Genomic DNA, 8,487 nt, shown 5'->3' with positions numbered 1-8,487 from the left:
AATTCGGTAGTTTGAGCGTTAATGCTACCGGGCTGTAATATTTTTCTTGCATCCCGGACACAACTAGGTTCATCCTTAATTGGCATATGCTTGGCGTTCTTGTGTTGCTCTGCATGCCTTCCTTTTCTTGAGGCTTGATCCTCTTTTTGTTTTGTGAAGTACACTAGTGAGTTTGTTTCTGACCTTTTTTTTTACTTGGCCATTTCAATTTCAATTTCTATAATACTTTTCTGATGTGTCTTGCCGTTCTTTTTGATAGAGTTGCTTAAGCTTAGCTTCTTTGGCGGAGGCTTAAGTTAATGGAGGCTTCTTTTCTTAACCCGACTTCGCATGTCGTAGCTTTCAAAATTTGGACTTCTTTTCCAGTCATAAGTTTATTGAGATAGTTCTCCGCCTCTTTTTGTTTGAACTCGGCTTCTTCGCCATGGTTTTATTGGAATTGACCCAGATTGAGTCATTTTGTGTTATCGATCATAGGCTGGGTTGCATCACCACAACTTTAGAATTATTGTCTTGGCTTTTTGCTTGTCTTATTGATTATAGACCGGCTTGGATTGTCGTGGCTTTATTTATTACGACCTGATCAGAGTCGTTTAACCCGGGGAAGCGAAGTTCGCCTTTTTATTTGAGCCGTACTTCTTTCGCAGTGGCTTTATTACTTGAGACTGACTTATTTTGAAATGGCCTTTTTATCCGAACCTGGCTTCTTTTGTCATGGCTTTTATTTTGACTTGGTTTAATCTACCTTAGTTTTGAGTTTGTGGGGAAATTTTTGCCTCTTCGCTTGAGCCCGACATTTCTCACCTCGGCTATTCTTTGTACCTTTACAAAGGCACTTTCGGTGTTTGGATTTGTAGTCCGAAACCTGGGTTATTTTAATGTCGGACACCGAATATACTGCTCAAGTATTTCTCCCTCGACCTTTTTACCCGGGATCCTGCATTTATCGAGGCGAGCTTTACCTCTTTAAATGTGAGCTTGACTTCTTCTGCCGTGGCTTTGTAATTTTGGCCCCATTTCTTTTGCAGCGGCTTTATCATATTGACTTCCCTTCTGAAGTCTTTCATTCTGACTTGGCATCTTTCGTCGAAGTCTTATGATTATGGAGCCAAAGTTCGCCTCTTTGAATTGCAATGTAGCTTCTTCTGAGTTGTTGACTGAAGTTTGTCTATTATTTTCCTCTCGTCAGGTATGAGAGCCTACTGGGATCACCTTTAAATATTTTAGATCTTCTATGAGTCTGGTAGGTCGCTCTGGCTAGGACCATGAGTAGTCACTCTGGCCATGACCGTGTAACGGGAATCCCTCAAACTACTCTGTGCCTTGATGGCAAGCTTTGTCGCTAGGATATAGGCAAGCTCTCTTTGGGGGATCTCAAACTTGGAGTCCTTTGCCGGGCTCAGTTGAAGCTCAAGGCTGAACCCGAACTAATAATCATGAAACCTTTGGCTGGGATGAGTTGAAGCTCAAGATTGCGGCCGAGCTAATAATCATGAAGCCATTAACAGGGCCCTTGGCTAGATTGAGTTAAAGCTCAAGGCTGAGGGTGAGCTAATAATCATGTAGCCCTTAGCTGGGCTGAGTTTAAGCTTGAGGCTAAGGCCAAGCTAATAATCATGAAGTCGTTAGTTGGGCTGATAATCTTGAAGCCCTTGGCTGGGCTGAGTTGAATCTCAAGGCTGGGCCGAGCTAATACTTATGAAACATTTAGCTGGGCTGAGTTAAAACTCGATGTCGAGGTAATAATCATGAAGCCCTTGGCTGGGCTGAGTTGAAGCTTAAGGCTGAGCCCGAACTAATAATCATGAAGCCCTTAGCTGGGCTAATAATCTTGAAACTTGTGTCTGGTCTGAGTTAAAGCTTAAGGCTGAGGCCGAGCTAATAATCATGAAACCCTTAGCTGGACTGATAATCTTGAAGCCCTTGGCTGGGCTAAGTTGAAGTTCAAGGCTTAGGCCGAGCTAATAATCATGAAGCCCTTGGCTGGGCTGAATTCAAGGCTGAGGCCGAGGCATAGCAATTAAACTTGAAGCCCTTGGCTGGGCTGAGCTCAAGGCCGAGGCCGAGCTAATAATCATCAAGCTCATAGCGGGGTTGAGTTGAAGCTCAAAGCTGAGGCCAAGCTAATAATCATGAAGCCCTTAGCTGGGATGAGTTGAAGCTCAAGACCGAACTGATAAACTTGGATATGAGACCCCATTTCAGAATCTTTAATGTCTTCACTTAAAGTAAGTTCGACTCGATCAAGTTCGTGCGGGAGGGTTTGTCTCCTCATATTTATGTGGTTTCGACAATTGTAGGACGCGTGGAGTGGCTTGCAATTTGTGGCGTTGTGCTATAGTGCACGTGTTCACCACGGATGGGAATCAAAATTTGCCAATTTCCCACAGACGGCGCCAATGTTCGGTCCTAGGTAGACCGTGAGTATTACCGTTTAGGTGTGCACTTAGAGATATCTATGAGAAAGATATCGTTCGGGCATATAGTCAAAAGTACCAATCACTGCATATTAATAATAGGCATATAGCCCAGGCGGAAAATGTGTGGATAGTGATAGGCAAGAGAGTAGGGAATTCAGAGTGTATACCTGAGTAGCTTGACCCTTTAGTTATAGAAGAGGTTACCTATAGGTGTAGAATCCTAATAGAATTGTGATTGTTGAGGGATAAGATAAGTTGTTTTATCCTTTATCCCTTGGGATTATTCATATCTCTTTAGTCTATCACAATTAGTTATGTTGTTAAGATATGGGCCCATAAAATGGGTCCATAACAAAAATTTTCTTTACTTTTCTCTCTTTAATATTGTGCTTTCAAGATACTTTCTTAACGAGTGAGATGATTATTTTTATATTATTTAACAAAAAAAATACAAATATGAATAAAATTATTCAAACACATATATGTTGGTAAAATGTTTTCATCTCTATTAAAAACACAATGTCTGCCTTAGTCAAGTTCTAGATATATAATAACTAAATTCAAATGTAAATTTATATTAATTAATTAACAAAATATCTTCTTATTGAAAATAAAAAAAGATAAAATATCTTATGTACATATGTGATTTTTTCAAATATGTGTGTTATTTTGAATTACTGAATCACTAAAATGTGAGCAATTACGAGAACTGTTGAATTCAATATTCTTATTTGATAGATATCCGTATAATTTTTTCTCAAGAAATTAAGGGTGTGCACGACAACTATTCTGCTCTCTGGCATTGTGTTAAAAAACAAATTATTTTCTATTTTTGTGCCTTAGAACAGTTTTTGAAAAAAAAATATGTTTGACAACATATTCTATTATTATTATGAGAATGAGAATTGTGTTTGATAATACAACAAATAATAAAATAAAAAATATTCCTATTAAGCCTAAAAAAATTTCGGATTATCACTTTACTTTTCATATGGTGTGGTGATGGTGGTGGCGACTACGGTGGTGATAACGTGGCAATGGTTGCAGCGATTGTGGTGATAATGGTGGTGAGGGGGCGGTGGCGGTGGCATGATGATGGTGGTGGTTGTGATGGAATGGTCATGGGGGTGATGACAGTGATTGCGGTCACGGTGGTGATAAATGGTAGCGATGAGGCGGCATCATGGTGATAGTGACGGTAGTGGCTGCAGCGATAGTACTGGTGGTGGTGATGACAGTGGCTGCGATGGTGGTGGTAACGGTGGCGATGAAGGTGGTGGTGATGACATGATGGTGGTTGAGACAGCACTGGCTGCGCCGATGATGGTGATGGTTGGTGACTGTGGTGGTGACAGTGATGATAGTGGTGGTGGTGGTGGTGGTGGTGGTAGTGGTAGTAGTGGTGATGATGCATGACATGGTGGTGATGGTGGCGGTAGCATCGTCGTGATGGTGGTGGTGGTCGTGTCAGGATGGTGGTAGTGGTGATGATGATAATAGTGGTGGAGAACAAAAAAGTAGAAAAAAAGTTATTCTTTTTTCTGATCTCCTATACAGAAATTGAGTCGGTTTATTCTTGGGAACAAAAAAATAAACCGTTTTTTCAAATATTTTTTCTATCCATTTCTATTCTCGAAAATAAAAATTAAAAAAAAAATTGATTATGAGAAGATTGTATGAATTTTTTATTGTTAATAGAACAACAGAAAAGCAATCCTTACATATATAAGATAAGGGGAATATTAATCTTATGTTACATGAGAGTATTATCTCATGTTATAGAGAGAGTTTAAGTGGGGTCCACCATTAAAAAGTAAAAAAGAAAAAGAAAAAAGAAGGGGTGCGATTTTCGATGTGATAAAAAATGAGATAACTACCTCATGTAAAATGAGAGTAGTATTTCCCATAAGATAATTTTGAAGAGCTTTATTGTAAGTACATATTTCATGCTCCTTTTTTATTGACTATGTTTTAAATAGAAAAGCAAAATAGAAAGAAAAACTAACTCCACGGTTAAAAGGAAAGAAGAGAAAGAAACCAAAACGAATTTCTTTATTAATGGTTCATGAGACAAATACAAGCAAAGAAAATAAACAAAAAAAAAAAAAAAAAAAGCCAAATTGATTTTATCTTTCTTCTTCTTCTTTTTTGGATAACAGATTTTATCTTTCTTCTATAGATACAAATTTTTATTCCTCTCCAATCTTATCCTTCTTTACGTAAATTGGGGTAGAATAATAAAATAAAAAAAGTTCTTGATTTGAGATATAAATTTTCTGCGACTATATATTATAGTAAGTGGGGGAAACGTTTCTAAAAATATAAAAGGACAATATAAATTTGTATTTGTTGCTCCTATAAGATTTCCAATTTTTGTAGAATACTTCGAGATATCCAATAATGTCGTTTTGGTCTGGTCTGTGACAAAAATAAAGCAACAGTTGAAAACTATAATTTTATTTGGAGAGATGACCAATGAAGACTAGTACTGTTGTGACTTTTTGCAATATAAGGAAATGAAAGGCACTTTTTTTTTAAATCATGATTTGACATATGTTGATTTTAAATTTTATTTTATTTTTTTATTTTTGCATCTAATCATTGTTTTAAAATAAGATACGGGCATTAAATATTCCAGGGAAGTCCAAAACCGTGTTTCAGGACAAAACTTCGCTGCTCTCTGCCAAGTATATGGTTATTTTTTATTTTGGGTAGTTGCAATGTCATGAATATGAAATATATATATGCTATAGTCCAACTAAGGAGTTTTCAATTTTAATATTATAAGACTGCATGATAAATGATTTACTTGAGAAAAACTTTCTGTAATCTTTATCCTTGTCATCATCAAATCATATGGAAAATTGAATACTATATACCAATTATAATGCTTTAAAGGTGAGATATTAATAAACTTTTATATACCAATAAAATGTTTACAAATTTATTTATTTTAGAATGACACTAAAACAAAGGAATTTAATTGCATATCTACAATCCTTAAATAAATATTGATATACTTTTGTTGACCAAAAGCACCAATCTTGAGAAACTCGGCTTCTATCAATTGTATGTATACATTTTTAATTAATTGACATCCATCATGAAAGCCTCGAGTATGATAAACAATTAATTCTATAAAATAAAATAAGTTTATAGATTTTTTTAAAGATTCAAAATATTGACTATTCTTTACTTTTCGTGAATTTTTTTATTTGAGACGTGAATTCTCACTCGAATCACTCCTTTATGTTTTAATGTTGTTAACAATGTGCAAATGATGCGCCCATTAGATTAAATGTGTATTTTTTTTTTTGGTAAAGTCATGGGGTAAAAACCCCACATTAAATGTGTATTTAACTATAAACAATAAATTTTATATTAAACTTGGCACGCAATTGTGTTTGATTACGGATATAAAAAACAAATATATGCTTGATTTAAAGGCTCTCAACCGTAATGTTAGGAAGTTTCGCGTGGTCATAACACGTAAGCTAGGGTTTTTTTCTTCTTAAAAAATTGAGCATGGATTAGAATACAAATAATATGAATATAATGATTTTTTGAATAATTGGATGGAGTCGCATCATTGATACTTGTGTACGATTACAGTTTCAATTGCGTATTGCTAGCTCCATGTACAAGTAGAAAAATCAAATCTGTAATCCTATATAGAGATACAATGGAGGGTATAATAGTGGTATTTTAGTAAGTTACTGTAATCTAATTAATGCATACATTATACATATAAATGCGATTGCAATCCTACATAAGTCTCTCGTTCCATGAATACGACTTCAATTGCGCGCAGTTATAAGTTGATCTTGACATGTGGTTTGGATTATGTGATCTACTTTTTTTTTTGGAAATAGTGTTCTACTTTTTATTACACGATAAAATGTTTATATCATAATATTTATAATCATCTTCCACTTTGTTTACATTCTCTTTATAATATTTTTCACATATGTTTATATATACAATGCTCGTACGTGTCCTTAACATTAGCCGATAAAATTGAGGGAGTGATGTTTATAACAGCAAAATTGATAAATGTGGCCGTCAGGTTTCTAGCCTAGTAGTCACTCATTTGGTAATATAACAAGTGAGATTCTTCTTTTTTTTCGTATGAGTTCAAATTTAAAATTTAAAATTTTTTGTACTATATTAAATTGTAATTATGTATGTATTTATTCATAACTATCTACTTATTATAGGAATGGACTGTGCGGTTGAAGTTCTTATATTATATGCATCCCTTTATATTAAATTGATTATAGAACATTATAAATCTTAATTTTTGTTGCGGAAGGATTTATAATCTGTTATAATACATATGGAACAACGCATTAATTAAGTGCTACGCATTAAATAATAATTAAAATGTATGAATTTTAAATAACATAAATATGATTTATTTATTTTTTTATGAAGAAGGTGTTGTGTGTCGGACTATAAAGTATAGTTATGACGCCAATAAGATTGGTCTAGTAATGAGAGATTTGGATAGGTTGTATTAAGTTATGTGTTAAATTTTTTTTTGGTAAGCGTGTTAAATTCTTACTTGTATAAAAAAAATTATAGTTATGACTGATTTAATCAAGTAATTGTTTAATATCAAATTGTATTTAGTTTTAAAAATTCTAATAATGTAATAGGCCGGACACTGAGTGTGGTTACATATCAAAATATATAAAAATATTATTTTATGATGTTTTAATCACAATTATTCTTCCACATCAGTTATAAGAATGTACTAAAAAAATCATATTCAATCCTAGGTTTATTGATTATTTTGTCCCTATTTTAAAAAAATTTGTAACCTTTTCAAATTATATATCAATATGTCCCTCTTTTAAATTATACATTAATTTGTCTCTATGTAATTAAAATTTCACAAAATAAATTACTTATCAAAAATTAAGATTTGGTCGGACAAATTAATATATAATTTGAGAAGATAAATAAATTGATATATAATTTAAAAAATAAAGTAATAAGAAATTAAAATAGAGACAAAATGACCAATTAACCAAAAAACTATAATTAAGACTGAAGTGGTATAAATATATATGACTCAAGTTGAGTACTTTAACAAATAAAAAAAGAATTTAAAGAAAATAGGGCGAATTAAATTTAGAGAAAACAATACGTTGTATGTGTCATTTATGTGTAATTATAATTATATGATTGTGATTTGTGATAGAAACAGATGGTAGATCAACAACTACAAAACTTGTGTATAACCGAATAATATCTAGGTTAAAGAGAATGAAGCAAGAAATACCAAATAGTTTACACAAGGGAGAGTTACAGTCTTACAGATGCTGAGTGATTTTCTTCTGCACGTATAAGTTTTTTTTTATTAAAGTTTTGTGTTAAGGTTGGTTGGGCCAAACTGTGCATTTATGATTTAGCCTTTTATAGCTGTACCATACTTGAAGAGTTGAAGTTGGCTTCTTTAGCCTGTTTAAAGCTGGTTTTGTTTGTCTTTTTTTTTAAAAAAAAAGAAGAAGAAGAAGCTGGTTTTGTATTTTATTTATTTTTAGTTTCTTTGATTTTTTTTGAAAGAAAATTGCTACTATTAAAAAATAACAGAGAATAGGATAAAAAAACAAATCCCAACTGCATACATCTAGCATTTGCCATAAGAAATGAAAACAACCATATAAAAATTGAAGACATAGAATTAATAGGTAATAAAATTAAAAAAAAAAAAAAAAACCACCCACATGCAAGAATGCATGTCTCTTGAAAATTTCAATCAACCAAACTTTGAAGATGATCAACTACAACATAGATTTTTGTCTTGAAGAACTATTGCAATTTGCCATTGCGTAATACTCTCACTTGGGTTGTTGATTTGTGATGACCATCTTCAATTAAGTAGTGTCCCCTTAAGGTCGAATCAATGACATAACTTCAAACAGAAGTATTTAATTAAATATGGTAATTCATACATCATAATTCTTAAGAAAACCTCATAAAAAAGCAATAGATTAAACAAAAACCAACAAACAAAAAATATACAGTTGAGCTTATATGAATGTTCAGTCTCACAAGGAAG

Source organism: Gastrolobium bilobum, unplaced genomic scaffold, assembly GCF_033153095.1.
Source record: "Gastrolobium bilobum isolate Gb01-03AN ecotype WA unplaced genomic scaffold, APGP_CSIRO_Gbil_v1 utg6815, whole genome shotgun sequence".
Taxonomy (NCBI): Eukaryota; Viridiplantae; Streptophyta; class Magnoliopsida; order Fabales; family Fabaceae; genus Gastrolobium; species Gastrolobium bilobum.
This window is presented reverse-complemented; position numbering follows the sequence as displayed.